Raw genomic sequence first — 19,999 nt, 5'->3', positions numbered from 1 at the left:
GGACACAACTTCTTAACTAACAACAACAAATTTTATGGAAAGAATAAGCTGCAGAGCCTCTGTAAAACTAGAATAGCTCTGAAAAGCCTTTCTTATGTCTGTCTCACCTGACTTTTTTTAAAGGAGACCTTCATGGTTTGGGTTTTGTTTTGTTTGTTTGTTTGTTTTAAAAAAGGAAAACTGCCATGTTAGTGGGAAAGAACCATCATATTTATTTTCCATAATCCTCACCAGGCCCCACAGAGCTTGCAACAGGCCTTTTAGAAAAGAAAATAGGGAATGGCTGAAGCCCAAACAGGCATTTGGAAATATATCCATAAAATATAAATAATAAAAAGTAACCTTAATGGTAGAAAGAGTGAGAAGTAATCTTATCAGATGGCTTTCCCATAAATGAGTGTACTGTGAATGGCTTATCCATCATGATGGATCTTCTACGAATAGCCCAGTCTAGGACTAGCAATGACTAGTCTGCACAAATCCAAATGATTGTTAGATAGTAGCAAATAGTTGAAGTTTTCTGTATCTCTTTGCTGCCATATCAGTGTTGTCCAGATTTTTATTGTGACAATCCTAACTACTCGTATATCTATTTTCCAACTGTTTTTTTTAATATTTTCAGGACATTGTAAAAATGTGTTGTAAATACATTGGCTACTGGCATATCAGGGATGGGATAAATTGATGGGTGGATTGATAATCACAGAGCGCTATAAAAATCATCTTGTGAGAGCACTGCAAATTTTCAGCAATCATGATGTGTTTATCAACCTCACAGGTTGTATAGTTTTGCAGTCTGTGATTACATTCTAAAAATTATGTTTAGCACTGATGTCATTGGCTCTAGAGACAGGATTTTGGCTGTTTTTATGTTTGCACAATGTGCAAAATCACCACTAAAAAGTGACTATTTTTCTACATCTTAATTGGTGATTAAGGAACAGAGTCCCCCAGATATCAAAATCTGGCACCAGCAGCTACCTTCCCAGTTTTCTTTTCTAAATAGTACTTGACTGGCAATGGATAGGCTCAGTCTGGGTAGAAAGAACAAAGAATTCTTTATTCTTTATTTAAATTATTTTAAAGCTGCATTTAAGCATGGAGGAAAAAAACCCTATTTTTAATTCTATCTTCCACATTGTGTCTTTTTATTGATATCAGTAGCTACCAAGTATTTCCAATTTTTTTTTCAAAACCACCAGGTATTATAGAAATAACATTTAAAAAAATCTTGCATTGATTTTAGTTCTAAGTGTAAACCATATAAAAATACTAAACACTAAGAGTTGGCAAAGGGCTTGAGAAAGATAAATTAGCTAATTCCTTGAATTGAATTGAACCCATCTTCCAGTGATTATATTCAGATGGCCGGTAATTTTTAACAACAACATAGAAATAGTTTACCACTGTTTTCTTCTGGGATGTGTTACTTCCTGGTCTAATTTATAATCCTGGTTTTCCGTTAAAGTAGTACCTGCTTAACTTTTCAAGAGCAGCAAAAACTTGTGCAATAAACTTGTGCTGTGTGCAAGTTAAGAAAATAAGAACTCGACTTTCTTAGTAGAGAAGAAAAGAAAGTATTTAGAGCAGGGGTGTCAAACTCGCAACGTCACATGAGGTAGCGTGACTTTTTTTTCATTACCAGCAGTGGGATGGGCGCGGTTTTGCCATGACGCATCTGCCTGCGGGCCGGCTGTTTGACACCCCTGATTTAGAGTAATTATGGCAATTATTGGAAGAGGGAATGCTCTTTGTATAGGGTCTTCTTTTCCTAAAAGTTCCCTTTTCCCCAAATACTGATTTTTCATTGTTACAAATACCATGTATTATAGAAATAAAAGTATATACCAATTCATATTATTATATGCACAATAGCTTTTAAAAACCTAATATTTTGGGAAGCAATAATGCAGAAAACTATTTGACCCATACCAAGATCCATATCAAGAAGCTGTAAATGGTTGCTACCAATGATATGTCTTCAACATTCCAGGCTGTCTAGATGCTTCAGAGACAGATTTAAGTTCATAAGGAATTATTCTATCTATGAAATATATTCATTCAATCATTTTATGCTAGATCCAACTCCTAGATATATCCCTATGCTTTGCTTATTGTTCAATACATTCCTTTTTCTGACCTAAAGATGCAGCTGTGTGTATACTTTCACAAATACTTTATAGGACTGACACTTGACAATAAGATTAATGTCCAGATTGGCATTGGTGTCACTTCCATTCTACATTCCCCCTCATTAATTCTGACATATAACCCACTTCTTATTAAATATTTATATAGCATCGATGCCAGCTTCACTATTTCACCTATGGTGAAAAGGGGCAGTGAACTGCCAAAGCAAGATGTCAACAGACTCTTCACAATTTTTTAATATTGGGGCTAACTTGGTTAAATGGAAGCTCTAGCTTACTTTGTCCATGCATATAGGAACATTTGCTTGTACAAGCCTTTCACTTAGACTGATCTTTTGTTCTATCTTAGAATGAATGTAATTCAGAAAAAATGGTTTACTAATCCAAGTAACAATATTTTAATAATATTCATTTGCATGTCTGTGAACCCAGCGTATATGCAGACATTGTGACATGTATATTTCTGGTTTATAATACCATAAACAATCATAATTCAAATCAATTAATGCACTCTTTCTTCTTTCCTTATTTCTTTGAGTACAATTCAACTTCTCTTCTGAAAACGCTACAGAAATTAATGCAGCTTTGCTGCTAGTCAGGAAAGATTCTCAGTAGATTTTATCCCCAAATCAATAAGTGACCTTGAAATTCACTATCAAAAGAAATGCAAAAAAGCTTTTTATGCTCTGAACAGCTATTTTTCCTACAGACTCAAAGACCTACAAATTCCCTAGCCACAGACAAAGATTTGCCTTTGGTATAAGTAAGTGAAGTCTAGTGTTAGCACATTCAGCTCCCCTCACTGATGTGGAGAAACAATTGGCTCATTCAAATCCTTCGGGAAGACAAACGTCCATGTGTTTTCCTAAATTGGAACAACTAAATTACAAAACCTGTGAATAACCCGCTGTTTTACAGGTGTTGGTGGCTTATGGATTTATTTTGCAGACTAGTCAGAAATGAGAAGTGTCTCATGGTTTTCTTCAGTGGTCAATTTTTAGGGTGCTGCAGACAGGTAAGAATGGTGCTTGACTTAGTGGCATTGCACTGTTAAGTTATGCAGACAAGCATTGTCATTACTTAATTGCCATGGAAGGCTCTGAATACATCCCTGTTGGTTTTTATTGGGGAGGGGGCTGTCGGGGTCTATAATGCATGCCTCATTAACTGCTTCATTAAGACTACAGAAAGCCTTCTGCACATCCAAGGCAATGCAACAAAACATGCACCATCTGAACCATTCAGGCAACCTGGGTGACTGATGGTCAGGGTTCCCCGCCCATGACCTCAGGGGGAAATGGTGGTAGTAGAGAAGGAACCAAGTTGTCCTTCCCAAATGGAGAGCAAACAAATCCATCTTCAAATTCAATTAGGATTTTTTTATCCCAATGGCATTCTGTTATGTTGTTTTTTGTCATGCAATCAATGTCGTTAAAGATTTGCACATTGCTTTTATTTTTTTTTAAAAAAAAAACCATGGTCTGCTTTATTTGATAAATGAGGGGTTAATTAGTTATAATAAAATCAGCATTGCCATTTCTCCTTCCATGAGCATTTAAAGAATAATTTAAATCTAGACAATAGCTTTCTTTGAGCACATTACAGATCCAAGAATGTAAGAACATCCATGACAAGAGAAATAGAGAGAATTCTTTATATAAACCTAAGGCTGTGATAAACTGCTGTCCACTATCTTCAGCCCTGCTATCTTCCATGTAATATTATATTTATATTATCCTATGTTATGCTATGTTATGCTATAACGTAATGTAACATAATGTAACATAACGTAATATAACATAATATGTAAATATAATATAATAATATGTTAAATTTCAGGAACCAAATGTTATGGTTTATATGTATGAAGATGCACTAGATGCACTAGACCTTGGGTGTTAAATTCGATCGTGTCACATGATGTATTACATTTTTTGGCTTTTGCGGAGCCGGGATGGGTATGGTCTGTGCGTGACACATCTGGCCCGTGGGCCGCCAGTTTGACATCCCTGCACTTGACCCTTTTTCATATCTTTTTGTTAGGGGCAAAACTTTTTTTTTTTAAAATAATTTTTGGTGGAACACAGTTGGAAATATATCTCTGAAACCGTTTCTTTAAATCTTGCCTTTTCCCTTATTTAGAGATTGTCTTGAAATGTTTCCAAATAAATAGCATTATTTCTTTAATATTATTTCTTTAATATTAATAGTAATATTAATAATAGGCCAAATATCCTGTGGTACTTCCAGATCCAGACATATAGGGGGTACATGTAGTCTTTGACTTACAACAGTTCATTTAGTGACCATTCACTAAATACAACAGCATTGAAAAAAATGACTTACGACCATTTTTCATACTTACAGCTGCTGCAGCATCCCCATGGTCACATGATCAAAATTCAGACACTTAGCAACTGACTCATATTTATGACATTGCAGCATCCTAGGGTCATGCGATCCCCTTTTGTGACTGTCTCACAAGCAAAGTCAAAGGGGAAACCAGATTTGCTTAACAATTGTGTTACTAACCTGACAACTGCAGTGATTCACTTAGCAACTGTGACAAGAAAGGTGGTAAAATGGGGCAAACCTCACTTAACAAATGTCTCCCTTAGCAACAGAAATTTGGGGCTCACTTGTGGTCATAAGTCGATGACTACCTGTACTGGCCAATCACTCGTTAGTTGCATTATGGAAAATATTGCAGTGAGCGTAATGAAGAAAATCTCTACACTCTGCAGCTATAGAAAGACAGTTTTACACCTTGAGTTTTAATAATGTGATCCATTGTATTATCCTCCAGGTGCCTTCGTATCGTTTAAGAGCTACATGAAATTGCAGGGGAAGTCAGGCACCTATAAGCATGTGCACCTCTCAGTCCATTTCCAAATGGAAAAGAATAAAGTTGGTAATTGACTGGATGTAAGTATATCAATGTAAAAAAACTAATCACTCATCTGTGCATCCACGAAAATGCAAATCTAGACAGTGGTTGCAATACCTTTGTCCAAACATTTGTTTCTCTGTAAACTTTCTTTTGCAATAATTTTATTTTACTTTTAGGGTATCTTTGCCCTGGTTAAAGCACTGTTTACAATTATACTCATTTCTGAAAAATGTATTTCTGGCCATGATGGTACATTTATCACTATAGCAAGGGACCTTCCATAGGGCTGTCTTTGAAGTATTTCCAAAATCACCTTTAATTGTAATGAGTTTTCCAGAGCCCCTGAAAAAAAATACTTCTTGTCACCTGATAGAGAGTTGTCAGATACTGAATATAGAATGCTGTGTATGCAAAGCATGGCAGCATTACTAAAAAGAATAAAATTACTCTCAGATCCATTTCAGTTTTCTTGACCTCAGTTTCCAATATAAAAACATGACTTGTGCACTGTTATAATGTATTAAACATTAAAACACTTGCAAAGCAAGAAATTGATAATGTGTATTTCATAGAGAACTTTCTATTATAGCTTTCACATATGTCTGAAGAAACAATGCTGTATGCTGCCGATAATCGCTTTCATGTCAGATAGGTGGCTATACAAATATGATAAATAAATAAAATAAACTGCTGTCAAGAATTTGTAGGCAAGTCGTAAAATGTTAGCAGTGAGCTATCTCAGAATAGCTAAAATGTTTTGAAATTTGAGAACAAACACATCTAAGATTATGCAGATGATCAAGCTGGCCAGCAATGGGCAACAGCCTTTCCTAACAAAAATATGAACTTATGAAAGCACCAGATTACACAAAACAGATTTGACATGAAGACAATAAATAAGAAAAAGGAGGTAGAAGTATATTGTGTTTGTTGTGTCTCGTTTCCTAGAAAGTATTCTCTAACCCACAAAACATGACAAAAGCATTATCACAATACTTGCATGAACATAATCACAATTACAAAAATAACTTGGAGTTACATGATTCACAATACATTTCTTATTAGCTTTGTCATCAGAAAAGCATTTGGTGGTTCTTTGAAAATATTTTGAGAACTAAGAAGCAAATTATATAGAGCTGAAAGTTGAAGTATGCAGCTGAAGCACAAAGTGGTCAGCCTCTCAGCCCATTATTTAAAGGTAGCTTTTCCCATGTTTTTTTTCATTCATATACAGAATCCTTTGTTCACTTTGAACACCACAAACCATAAACTGGCAAACAGAGGAATCTTTTCCACTGTGACACACCAAAACACATATAGTGCTAATCACTTGGGAAAATCCAGTCTTGTTTTTTTCTCTTCCTCATTGCCCACCCATGTCAATGGCATTAGGAAGTATACCCAGATACATTCTCCTTCATTGTTCCTAATCTCAAGCAGCTGGGGTGAGAAGAAACTGGTAGGGAAGCCTATGCATTCAATGAAAAAGAAATGAGCTGGTGGATTTGGCAAATCAGCTGATATTATCACTTCTACCCTTGAGAGTATTAGCTGCTAGAAGCCAATACAGCCACCCTTATTTAGTGGCTACCTCATTTAGCAAATGTTGGAATTATAACAGTATTTTTTTTTAAATCATTTAAAAATCATTTTCCAATCAATGCATGCATTTAAGATCAGTTTCATGGACAATAAAAGGTTTAACTGTGAAACTGATTAATATCTGGTCAGTTTCAGGAAGCAGGGTGAACAATATGGAAGGGTCTATTCAACAAATTAAGGTCACAGGCCTGAACTTGTTAACCTGTGTTAGAACTTTTTAGGAAAAGGGGTGGGCAACTAGGACAACTTTACAACCTGTAGACATCAACTCACAGAATTCTGAGCAGCTATGCTCAGCCAATTCTGAGTGTTGGCTTCCACAGCTCGTAAAGTTGTCGTTGTTGCCCATCCCTGTGCTATGCCATGGGGAAAAAAGCAGCTCAGAATGAGATAGCTTATTTAACCTTTCTCTCCTGCCAGTGGGCAAAAAAGGTAAAAAAAAAAAAAGTGAGGCACAGGATACCATGTCACAGAACTTTAATTGAATAAAAAGATAGCAATCAGTGATATTCACAGCAAAATCTCTTTCTCTTGCTCAGTTTGTCTAGTGACCATTAAATTCCCCATTTAAGGAACAAATTGTGATTACTAAATAAGGAGAGGATATGGTAATAATTTTACAGATGTGATGTTTAAGGGAATACTTGCTCCAGGAATTTAAAAAAACAAAACCCTCCCCATAGTTTCCTAGTTTGGCTGAAAAGGCAAAGAACAAACATGTCCATGTAGCATAAAGAACATGCTGCCTTTCCTAAAACAAACAAACAAAAAAACCCACAACAAAAACACTGTTTTTTTGGCTTGACAAGCTTCCTGCCTTTCAGGTGAACTGTCCATCTAAAATAAAATATCTAGCAATGACAATAGGTTTACTTTCATGTGTTCCACTGAGAAAGTCCACATTGCAGAATTCCATGGGGAACAGGGATGTTATCGAAGACTGTCTCGAGAAAAATAGTTTTTAAATGTATCTACTTATTGTACTTCTACCATCTTATATTTTCTTCTTCTTAACAAAACAAGACACCTTTATCATAGGTTGTAACAAACGCTGATTCTACAAAAAAAATCAGGTGGTCAAATCTAAACTGCATAAAAATAGATCATATCAATAAAAGAGAATTCACATTATTTCAAACAGAAAATAAAATTGGTATGGCCTAGTATCCATTATTTCTATACACCTATAAATATTTTTGGAGTCATAATACTTAATTCAAAATGGGTATAGCAGCACTAATTGCCATTTTCTAAGCCATTAGCTAAATAGTTCTAATATGCTATAAATGAAAGTGAGAGAAACCAAGTTGGATTCTTTTTGGACAAAAAATATCCATTCTGTCTTTAACATCTTTGCAGGCATTCAGGTTTTTGAAAACAAAATAACAGTAAATCCGATATAGTTGTATGCAGTGCAAATGACAACTCAACTTATAGAAATTGCTTATAATGTACTATTATAAAAAACTGCTTGTAATGTACCATTAGTTCCCTAGCTGCAATAACTGGTGCTTTAAAAGCATTGGTGTTAAAAACTAAACTTGTAGTTTTGACTCTTGGCTCAGAGATGTAGTTCTAAGAACATGGAGTCACACCACTGGCTTACTATGAAATATATCTTATTTAGGAAGATTTGGTTCTTAGCAAATGAGTTTCACTGATGGCTTATATATTAAATAATATAACAGAGTATTAAGAAGTTTATACAGTAGAGCAGTTATTCAGTAAAAAAAAGGGGGGGGGATATGTCTCTGAGCAAAAGTATAGTAGAAAAGCTGTGGACTGTTGTAATGAGATAGAAACCAAATCCTAGAAACCGAGAAATTGTGACAAGAAAGTCAGCTGGGTGACTTTGGACCAGTCACTCTCTCAGTCCCATCCACTTCACAGGGTGGATGTGGGGAAAAAAGGAGGAGGAAGGAGTATTAGTTGCCCTGAATTAGTTATAAAATAATAAAGACAGAATAAAAATCTAATAAATGACTGACTGACTGACTGACTGACTGACTGACTGACTGACTGTTGAATAAATGATTTAGAAGGATCTAAACAGTAGGATCAAGGTTGGGGCAACATTGATTTCAAAGACTGTTTGATTTAAACATTAGGAATCTGTAATTTTGAAATTACTAAGAGAAATAACATGAAGCAATATTTCTAATTATATTGATTGTAGTATAAATTGAAATCTAGACATCAACCCAGCAATTAGGTGTTCTGTAAAGCTCCAAACTTACATTGTATTTTCTAAATATTCTGTTCATGTGAAAAGGCTTTAAATTTGAGTATTCTTCTGTGATCCAGGAGAGGAAGGGAAGCAAAGACTTTCTTTGTCTTGCATACTTTGATCCAAGGTTAAGAGTGAAGAAAACTAAGCAGACAGCCCCATGAAGCCCAGTGAAAGACCTGCTGTTTTGTAAATGCATTTTTTCTTTATGGCCAAAGAAGGAGAGTCTTTAAATGAGATCATTTTGACTTTCTTTGCACGCATCCTAATGTGGCCATTCTTCCTTTCAGCTAAAACCGGTCAGCCATACACCAGAGTTCAGCCCTGCATTGTATAATATTTCCGAATCCTTGCTGACTATGCTGTGACTTGGGTTTATAAGATGGGGCCAACCCTCCAATTCTCTGCTATCCAATGGCTATTTGTGGGCCTGGCATTCACAGAAGCTTCTTTTGGGATTTCCCCAAAATTTTAATAGCAAAAATAGCAAAAAGACTCAGCAACTAATGTGTTAGAGAGCAAACACTTTAAGTGAGTTTGATTTTAAAGCCAGCTATCTCTGGGAAGGATTAGGAAAATGAGTGGTGAATGTTTTTCTGGCCTCCTTGATAGTCCACTAAATTTTAATGGGGATTTTCCCAAGCTTTCAGAAGTGCCAGATGTTCCAGCTCACTGCAATGTTTAATGGCAATGTTTTTATTTTTCTTTGGAAGTGGGGCAGGGAAGGAGGAGATATCATGTAGTTAATCTATACATATCACTGCTGTCAGTTTCTTTTTCTTTATTTTCGGCTGCATTGTGGCACAGAATAATCCTATTTCTGAAATAGTTATCAATTCAAGCCAGTACAAAGGATTACAATAACCAATGATATAAGTCACCAGTCTCATATACACAAACATAAAACATGCTACTTTATTTATGAAAAGCACTGGCAAAGTCTGTCTTATGGATGCTGTCAGTCTTCTGTTGCTTTCTTAAATGCAATAAATGATACAACTTCATTACCTCAAGGGAAGCTATGCCCAGCCAGGTATCCTGGGCTAGACTCCCTCTGGAGTATGTCAAACTGCTGGCTTACTGGCTGGTTGCATCAGGCAGAGGCCGCGCCCACCCCAGCTCCAGCAATGTGGAAAAAATTACGATACGTCGCAACATGTCATATGACGCAGCAAGTTTGACACCATGCTCTAGAGGAAATGACTTTTCCATCTTTGATAGGACAGTCTAAACAATTTGAAATGCTAAATTGAGCCCTGAGCATTGGTGGTGCAGTGGTTAGAATACAGTATTACAGGCAAACTCTACCCATAGTCTGGGGTTTGATCCTGACAGGGCTCAAAGTTGACTCAGCCTTACATCCTTCTGAGGGCCCAGATTGATGAGGGCAAAATGCTGAACCTGCAAACTGCTTAGAGAGTGCTGTAAAGCACTATGGGGCGGTACATAAGTTCTAAGTGCTATTGCTATTCCTAAATTGTTTAGTATGATGACTATTGTGTATATTCAGCTAGCTTGTTGTTAGTGTTAGAAGTAAGGTCTTCATCCTGGTTCATCCAAGCCGGGAATAAATAAGCAAACATGGTGACTGCTTTGGGAAGAAGGTTACAGTTTATTGCAGAAAGATGGTCTTCAGGAAAGTGCAGAGGAGAGAAGAAGAGAGCGAAGGGCTGAGCACATGGGGCAGTAGGCTTTTATACCCCCTCTAGCCTTGTTTGGAATAGTTTCCTGTTCCTGTGGCATGAACCTTGAGGCTGTTTCTGAGTGTTTGTCTAGGCCTTGATATCTGTGGTTTAATTCTATTATCATATCCTGCTTCCCAGGTGATGGGGCTGACTCCTAGAGTTTGGGTGGGGTATGCAGATCTTCTCTTTTGTCTTCTTGATTGCTCTGGCTCCAACTTTCTGATGGTTTTACATTTGCATTTGTATGGGCCTGGCTCTTGCTTGGGGCAGAGAGATAGATTTGGGGCCAAGTTTGGTTTTAAAAAGTCCTTTTGAGGAAAAATATATTTTTCTGCCCTTTTTAATATTTCCTTCTGGGCTAACTTTCATCAATCCCCCGCTTTGTGCCTTAAGTGTGTAAATTTATGACACACTTATTGGCACAACATTAAAATTTATCTGGTCAGGGAGACTTGGTAGACAAGCTTTTAAACTGTTAAGCAAAATAATAATAATAATAAGACATTAATGGAGGCAGCAGAAAAAGATCCCTTTAGTGGCTCCCAAAAGGGGAGCTTGCACCCATAAAGTTCTAAAAGTCAGGGCAAAATTTTGTTAGATAGAAATTTATAGTGTCCAATATTCTGTGCCAATCATTTTCAAATGTTGGATATCACCTTTAGCTTCCAGTCAGGTTTGCATACCCCCCAAAATTCTTCACAGCCATGGTTCTCCTTAGTACATGACCACTGGCTGCCCAGTTTCAAGGGTTGTTTCCTGCCTTAGCTCTTAATTCAGTGCATCCAGGTTTGTAATGTCCAATATGCCAGGCTATTAAATTTTTCTTTAAATTGCACATACTGAGCTCTAGGAATCCCAATCTGGGCTCACCAGTGCAAGATATTCAGGGCTGAAGTTTGGGATTTTTCCTGTTGCTTCCTTAGTCAGGGCATATGAATTGCAAATCACCTGAGGGGGCTTGTTTCCCTCCCCCTTGGAATCTGTTGGAAGTTGGTCCCACAAAGCTTTGGTGCAATAGAGCAAAAATCAGCCTGGGGAACTTCACTAAAGGTAGGTGGAGGGGATAGACTCAAGTGTGATTCTGAATGGTGTCTGTGTGTGTGTGCATGTATATGCAGCTACTTTTACAAAATAGTCAATACAAACATTCTGGATAAATTTTCCCTCCCACCAGATAGAAGTCCAAGGTGTTCAATACTTGTTCTGCCACATATTCCCAAGTGCCATCTCTCCATTAATACATTCAACTGGCTTGTTACAATACAAACGGGGCAAGAAAGAAAAGTTTACAATGAGTTTCCGCCCTCTCCCCACAGTCTTAATTTTCTCTTCTGAGGCTTCACATGGCACCACCTTCCTTCTGCAGCTCTCACAGGCATCTGGGTAAATGGTAGGACTTGGGAAGATGTTCCCCACTCAGATTGCATGGTGGCTTTTTAGTGGATGGCTGGATTCAAAACCCAATTCCATGGCTCAAATGGATGGAGGCAGCATCTGGGTCTGTGTGTTCTGCTTCCAAAGGCTTGGGAGAGGGTTTCAGGGCTGAAAGATACAAGAACCAGGTCTCCCCCCTTTCTGGATGGACTCTACCAGGAGAGGCAGACAAAAGGTATGGAGAACAAAGGGCAGGAAAAAAAATTGGAAGGGGGGTAGCTTGCAGACAGTTTGAGAATGCTGAAAACTCCAAATAATTTTAAAAGCCTAATATTTTAAGGTGTGCAACTTTCCAGAGGTAGGAGAACATTTATTCTAAAATAGACCACATTATTTTAGAGATTAGAAAATGCTTATTTGTTTCAGAAAAGTTTCATAGTAGTTTCACCAGTAAGTTTTAGGATATGAAAAGTAACTTAGGAAAATTATTTCCCCACACAAGCAGACTTGAGCTTCAAAAGGCTTTTGTAGATAGACACACATTTTTCAGGAAAAGGATAGATAAAACACATACAGTAAATGCAAGTGAAACTTTTCCAACAGATAAACTTAAAACAATCTCTCCTGGTAACTTAAGGCTGTTCTTGAGAGTACACAGAGAGAAAGAGGAAAACAAACAAACAAACAAACAAACACATTTTTTTTTCTTCACTCTGTTTGTTGGCCAGACAAACAGAGTAAGGTATTTCCTTTTTGTGGCTTATTTTTAAGCATAATTTCTAGCAGAATTTAAAATTCTTTTTTCTTTGGATTTGAAACAGTTAACAGTCACATTTACCTCTCACGCATAGACTTTGACAAACATATATACACAAAGACAAGCGAACAGAAGTCTTAGTTTTACACATCCTAGTCATTCCCACCATAAATTTCAGATAACTCAAGTTAGGGAAGGCACACATTTTAAACATACCATGTGGTTGCATAGAGAAGAGAGAGAGAGTGAGAATCACTATTTCTTATTTTCCCTTTTAAGTACATTTATTTAGCCAAATTAGTTTCCCAGCAAAGCCCTAAGCAAAGTCTATTTTTCTTTCATACACTACACAGTCGAAGTCTCCTTGTGAGACTTCTTTCCTAACACAGTCGAAGTCTCCTTGTGAGACTTCTTTCCTAATACAGTCGAAGTCTCCTTATGAGACTTCTTTCCTAACAGTCGAAGTCTCCTTGTGAGACTTCTTTCCAAACTTTGCTTTGCTTACAGAGCCTTACCAGCTAGTTGCCCAAATCCAATTCTTTCATTCACTCATTCCATTTCATTTTCACACAGTCTCTCCCTTTTCCCTAACAAAAGGTTCTGTGCTCTGGCCAACCCCCATGCTGTCCAGGTTCTGCCAATTAAACAGATCCTTTCTGCGGCTAGGAAAGACCAGAAGGAGCAAAATCCAACTGTGATTGGGGAAAAAAAAGTCTTCTCACTCACACAAACAGAAATACACAAATTTTCTTTGTTCCCCTGGGCTTTAAACTTAAAATTTAGAGGTACTCACCTTCACCTTCTTTTCAAAGCAGCCCTTGAGCTCAAACTCTCAAAACTCCCTTTACTACCCTAGCTCCACATGGGCAAGGCCTGGGAAACCCATCCACAGACACAAGGGGGTCTGCTGCCGGCAAGATGGGGCTTACCAGTCTCAGTCCATTGGAGAGGTTAGCTTGGAGTCCCATCTGGGGTGCCAAATTGTTAGAAGTAAAGTCTTCATCCTGGTTCATCCAAGCCAGGAATAAATAAGCAAACATGGTGACTGCTTTGGGAAGAAGGTTACAGTTTATTGCAGAAAGATGGTCTTCAGGAAAGTGCAGAGGAGAGAAGAAGAGAGCGAAGGGCTGAGCACATGGGGCAGTAGGCTTTTATACCCCCTCTAGCCTTGTTTGGAATAGTTTCCTGTTCCTGTGGCATGAACCTTGAGGCTGTTTCTGAGTGTTTGTCTAGGCCTTGATATCTGTGGTTTAATTCTATTATCATATCCTGCTTCCCAGGTGATGGGGCTGACTCCTAGAGTTTGGGTGGGGTATGCAGATCTTCTCTTTTGTCTTCTTGATTGCTCTGGCTCCAACTTTCTGATGGTTTTACATTTGCATTTGTATGGGCCTGGCTCTTGCTTGGGGCAGAGAGATAGATTTGGGGCCAAGTTTGGTTTTAAAAAGTCCTTTTGAGGAAAAATATTTTAATATTTCCTTCTGGGCTAACTTTCATCATTAGGCACCTTTATATTATCATTATTATTTTGTTTATGTTGTTTATTTGTTTCTGTTGGATCATGGTAATAATTTAAATTTGTTACAGGAATCCACTCCAGCAGACTTTTGGTGACTTAAAAAATTCAAACAATGATAAATTCAGTTAAAATAATTCTCTTTGCTTGTGCTTTTATAGTTTATTATAGTTTTAATGGTGATTATTTTAATATATTTATTGATTCTTCTTTTAATTTCATTGTTATACACCGTTCAGAGTCATGTTTTGTGAATGGGGGGTGACCATATAAATAAGATACAAAAATAAATAAAATCATAAAACAACCCAAACTAAAACAACTATGACAATAACAAGAAACCACAGCAGAGCCTCCACAAACATGTCAACATCAGGCTTGAGAACAGAACCATGTTTTTGGGGCTTCCTGTTTATATCGTGTGTGTGTGTGTGTGTGTGTGTGTGTGTGTGTGTGTGTGTGATCCAGAGGGCAGAGCCAAGATAGAGAAGACATGCTTAATTTAATGTTCACCATTGAGGATCACAATGAGCAAGATGGGTGGCTATATAAATTGATAAAATAAATAAATATTGTGTTTTGTTCATTGTATTTCATAACACAATATTATTAAAACTTTGCCTTCTAAATGATCATTTGAAAGCTTAAACTAAATAATCATGTCCAGAATTCCGGTCATGATTAATTCAGAATTCAATTCACCAACCCCTTTATTGTATTTTAAAAAACAGTGTATGTGTGATTTACTCTGTTTTGACACATAAGAAAATTAAAATAAAGCAAATTCAATTGTTACTTTTCCTCTCTTATTAGGTCAGGAGGCTGCTAGCCAGAAGCTTTGTTTAGCACAGGGGTCTGCAACCTTGACAACTTTAAGACTTGTGGACTTCAGCTCTCAGAATTCCTCAGCCAGCATAGCTGACTGAGGAATTCTGCGCGCTAAAGTCCACAAGTCTTAAAGTTGTCAAAGTTGCAGACTCCTGGTTTAGCATACTGAACTCCTAACTGGGGAAGAGACAATTTTGTGATCTACCACTGGGCCTCTGTGTCAACATTTCACCAACAAAGTTGATTACATTCTGTGTACTGTTGACTTCTGGATCCAGTGGATAATTATCAGCCACACTCCAACCTCCATTTTATATGGAAGATTGTTGAGCTGGTGATGGCAGATGTATTTTGCAGCACCCTACAGGAAGCAAGTTACCTGAACCTTTTTAGATAGAACCTGGGTTCAGGATGCAGACAGCATTAGTCACTCTCTTGGATAACAGCCTCCTGGTAGTGACTAAACTAGCCCTCTTGTTACTAACTTTGCTGAAGACAGAATTCTTTCGTAGACATTTTATGACATATGTCAAACACAAGGCCCAGGGGCTGGATACGGCCCGCGAAGTGGTTTCATGTGGCCCACGAAGCCATCCTGGAAACAGTGAGGGAACAGCCCCCGCTGCCTTGGCCCTGGCCCAGGCCGGCCGGGAGCCAATGTGCAATTTTGTGGTTGCCATCTATGCTGAAATGCATTCAGTCTTAGCTCCACAGTGAGGAACCAGCTCCTGCCGTGTCGGCCCCACCCCCTGGGTGCATGCTAGAGAGGTGTCACCCTTTGTGAGGAATGAAGAAATGGACCATGCCTTGGCGCTTACCCTGGTCCTACCCCCTTCTGCCAGAGATCCTCAGATCTGCCCCACTCCTGCCCAGGCCCCCACAGACACCCTTGACACGAACGATATAGAGCTGGCCATGCCCACCCAGTAGGCCACACCCACTCCGTCCACACCCACCCAGTAGGCCACACCCCCCAGCCTCCCGAGGACAACCGCAATGCTGATGCGGCCCTCAATGAAATTGAGTTTGACACCCGTTTTATGATGTCTTCTTCAGTAATATTCCCCCCCTTTGGGGGGCTTTTTGATACTGTTTTTATAGTTTTTATGTATGTATGTATGTATGTATGTATGTATTCCATTTCTATAGCCACCCATCTCAGTCAATGACTCTGGGAAGCTTACAATTCAAAAATATATACTACAATTAAAACATTTTAATTGGAAATCGAGCATATCATGCTTGACATTGAGAAAGACTTCTTCTTGACAGTCATGTCTCTCCTTTGTGATGTGATAAATCCCAATTATTTTGCTTTCAATCATATAACGTATCAGCTCTTTATTTGACAAGTTAATATTGCCAAGGACATTTGATGGAAAATGTGAAGCTTAAAATAGTGCTGGCCTAAAATTCACAGATGACGATTGTTTCTAAGAAGAGAATTCTGAGCTAGATAAATCTAGGGAGGGAGTTGTGATCCAGCAAGGAATTGTTCAAATGATCTTGCCGTAGGGTAGAAAAAAAACGCAGTAGATAAGGTCAACATTTGGAAGGTGACATGTTCTGTATTATAGAAAAACCTTCATCAACATCACACGTAATTGCCTATCCTACACAGACAGATCATGCCTATACATTCGTCTGCAGCAAGACTATCATCTGAATTTGTTTGTGAGAGCACCTTTGTGTCATTTATTTTAAGTACTGAATTGCCAGTGCTGACTTAAGAACACCATCTGACAAGTAGAAATGACACATTAGTAAGCAGTGCTGAAATTCTGAAAACACCGGGTGCCTAATTCCCATTTATGCTTTTGAGAATCCTTCTTAATGAGGGCTTCCTTGCTGGACTCCACAGCTCTTTTCTGTCATTCATTTCTCAGTGTGATCGCTCACAAGCTCTGAGAGCTTTCAGACGCAGATGGGTCAGAAAGTTCACACAAGCAAAGCCTCAACTCCAGCACTGTAAAACGCAGTCTGGGACTGTGTATGTAGAGACTTCATCAGGGATTATTTTTTGTCCTTACACACACACACACACACACACACACACACACACACACGGGGGGGGGGTGAGTGAGTGAGTGAGTGAGTGAGTGAGAGAGAGAGAGAGAAACCTGGGGGCTTGGTTTGCAGGACAAAAGAAGGGGGAGCTTTGGTAGCCTCCCTGGAGCTGATTGAACATTAGATTATTCACTTTCCCAACTAATCAATAATTGTCATAATTAAAATTGATAGCTGCAAATAACATGACCGAGGACCAATGCCAGAATACTGATTGTTCATTTGGCTCAAGAAAATGGTGAACAGAAAGGGGGGAGGGCGGGGAAGGCAACCATGGAGCACTTATTTTCCAATTTGCTTTTAGCTGGGTGCAAATTGCTTTAGCTGTATCCAGCTGATTTAGACCTTGCCTAGAGGTACACGAGATTAATTGGGAGCCATACTTTCATTGCTTATAGAATAGACTCTGTAATTGGCGAGATTTGTTAGTGCCAGTTATAAAATAACCAGAGACTCCTGCTTTTCAGTTTGCCCCATTATTACTCTTTCAGTTCTCTTTCTCTCTGTCTCTGTCTCTGTCTCTCACTGAGTGTGTGTGTGTGTTGGGATGGGGTGGGGAAGGGTGAGAAGGATGTAACAATTAGAACCTTTCAAACCATTAAAATTGCTTTTAATTCTTCTTGTAAAACCCAGCAGTGTGACTGTGGTCAATATTTCAGGCAAGCAAACATTAGCACACATATAGTATTGATTTCCACATCAGTTCTTACCTCAGGCTGAAAAATATTTCGTGTACACTGTACAAAAGGAAAGAAGGCCTCTTGCAGCTCTAGATGTGTGGCGTGTGAAACTGTTGTCTGTATGAACCACTATTTTGGAACTGTGCAGCAAGACATATGTAGAGCTTCAGATTCAGATATACTTTCATTCACAGAGCATTTTGAAAAGAAAAAAAATCCTTTCATAATTAAGTACCAATGAAGAGTGATCTTTCTGTAGATGATAGCATATGGGGAGCAGACAATTAACTTTTTTTCCCTGTCCCAACAAAGTTTAGAGAAATGTCTTACTTCCTCCTGCAATTATTATTTTTTATATATCCCCCTGGGAAGAACCAATTATGTCAGCTCTATGGTCAAATGGTAATGGCTGACACATAAGCTAAGCAATTGCAAGGATACATTAATGCAGTTTTTTAGGTAACAACGTACAAATGGTTTGCCACTGCCTATGGTCCTGTTTGGCAGGGGGAGGGGGGGCAAACTTGTTCCCTTTTTTTCCTTTGTTAGATATTTGACAAATCTGAAATTGACTCAATCCAGAAAAACAGGTTATTAAGATCTTCGGTCATCACTTAGCCATGCCATCGTAGGAATAATAGTATTTCTACATGGTTAATTCATGTTCATGCTCAAATGCATTTTACTGAAGAAGTTCCAGCAAGCTATTCATTGTTAAATACTAGCACAGAAAGAAAAACTGGTTCTATGTGCTGTGTGGTCAAGGAAAGGAGAATGGTGACCTGAAATCTGTTCCTATTGTTTAAAATGAGATTAATCAAATGGAGGCAATATTACATTAAGCACAACTTTGAGTCTAGCATGTACCAAGCTTTTAACTGTCCCTCAGGGAGTATTTTAAAAGCTTTTTTGCATGTGTCAGTGGCAAAACAGCATAGATATCACAGCAAAAGATGGTAGTGGTGGTAGTGGTGGTGGTGATGATGATGTTATCCACTCAGTCGAGTGCGACTCTTGATGTATCTATGGGCCAGATCTTTCCACATCTTCTGATCTTGCACTATTTCTTTGAGTTTTTCTACGCTCTGGCTAGTGTCAACTTTGATAGTGTCCAGACATTGTGATCTTCAATGGCCTGATTTTCTTTTATCACTACTCTTCCAAACATAATAGCTTTTTCCAAAAGCTAAGCAAAGTAAGCACCAGGAAACCTCCAATCTTTAGGCTAATTGAAAAATAATAAAGATTGCTTGCTTGATGATTGATTATGTGCCATCAATTGGTGTCAACTCTTAGTGACCACATAGATTTTCTCTGTGATGACCTGTCCCTAACCTGATCTTTTGGGTCTTTCAGAGTTGCACTCATCACCACTGTAATTGAGTCCATCCACTTTTTTGAACCTGGTCATTTGTTCCTTGGTGAAAGAAGGACATTATTGAGACTTCTTAAGTGTCTAAACAAAAGAAGAAGGAGTCTTACATACTATAGGCAGCAGAGAAGAGAAATGGCTGATACTGGACATTAGCTTCAATATAAGCTGATAGTGCCAGTTATTGCATTTAACTGCATTAGCAAGAGGAATCAGATAACAAAGGAAGATATTATTGGATTCCTCAGTCAGCCATTACAATACAATTTGGGCCATGTTGATTTGGAAATTGTTGAAAAGTAGCCAAATATAAGTGGGATCATAAGAATGGTTTTGATTTCAGGTAACCAATAATCCTTCTATGTTATCAAACTTTAGAATGTTTTGCCCTTCATTCCAAAGCACTCTAGTAAGAATTATTGAGATAAAAATATTGTTAGCTTTTAGTCAGAGAAGGACAGCTAATCTGGACTAGTGGCCAAAGAAGTAACTTGGTACCAAAGCCAAAACAGCACCTGCATAAAAAAGATGAAGAGTGAAGGAGTATCTGAAGAAGTTTATAGTATGTTGAGATGCTCAAATATCTTCACCCGCATTGACCTTTTAAAAAGCTACAAACCTCTTTGAAGGAGAAAAGGAATATTCTTTTAGTTGGTCTAAAGGATCTTATTGATGTTCTGAAGGAAGCTCTAAGTTTCCTTTCTCCGGAAATTGCACTATAGGATTCCACAGATCTTATTTTCAAGAGCTCATTAATTTGAATATTGGTTCCTTCCTTAATGATGATCTACTTCTTATCACCTGAAGTTGACTAGTTCTAACAGGGAGAAGATGTGGACACTCAAACCAGA

This window comes from Crotalus tigris, unplaced genomic scaffold (assembly GCF_016545835.1).
Source record: "Crotalus tigris isolate CLP2741 ecotype Arizona unplaced genomic scaffold, ASM1654583v1 scf7180000017628.32516253702:7417878, whole genome shotgun sequence".
Taxonomy (NCBI): domain Eukaryota; kingdom Metazoa; phylum Chordata; class Lepidosauria; order Squamata; family Viperidae; genus Crotalus; species Crotalus tigris.
This window is presented reverse-complemented; position numbering follows the sequence as displayed.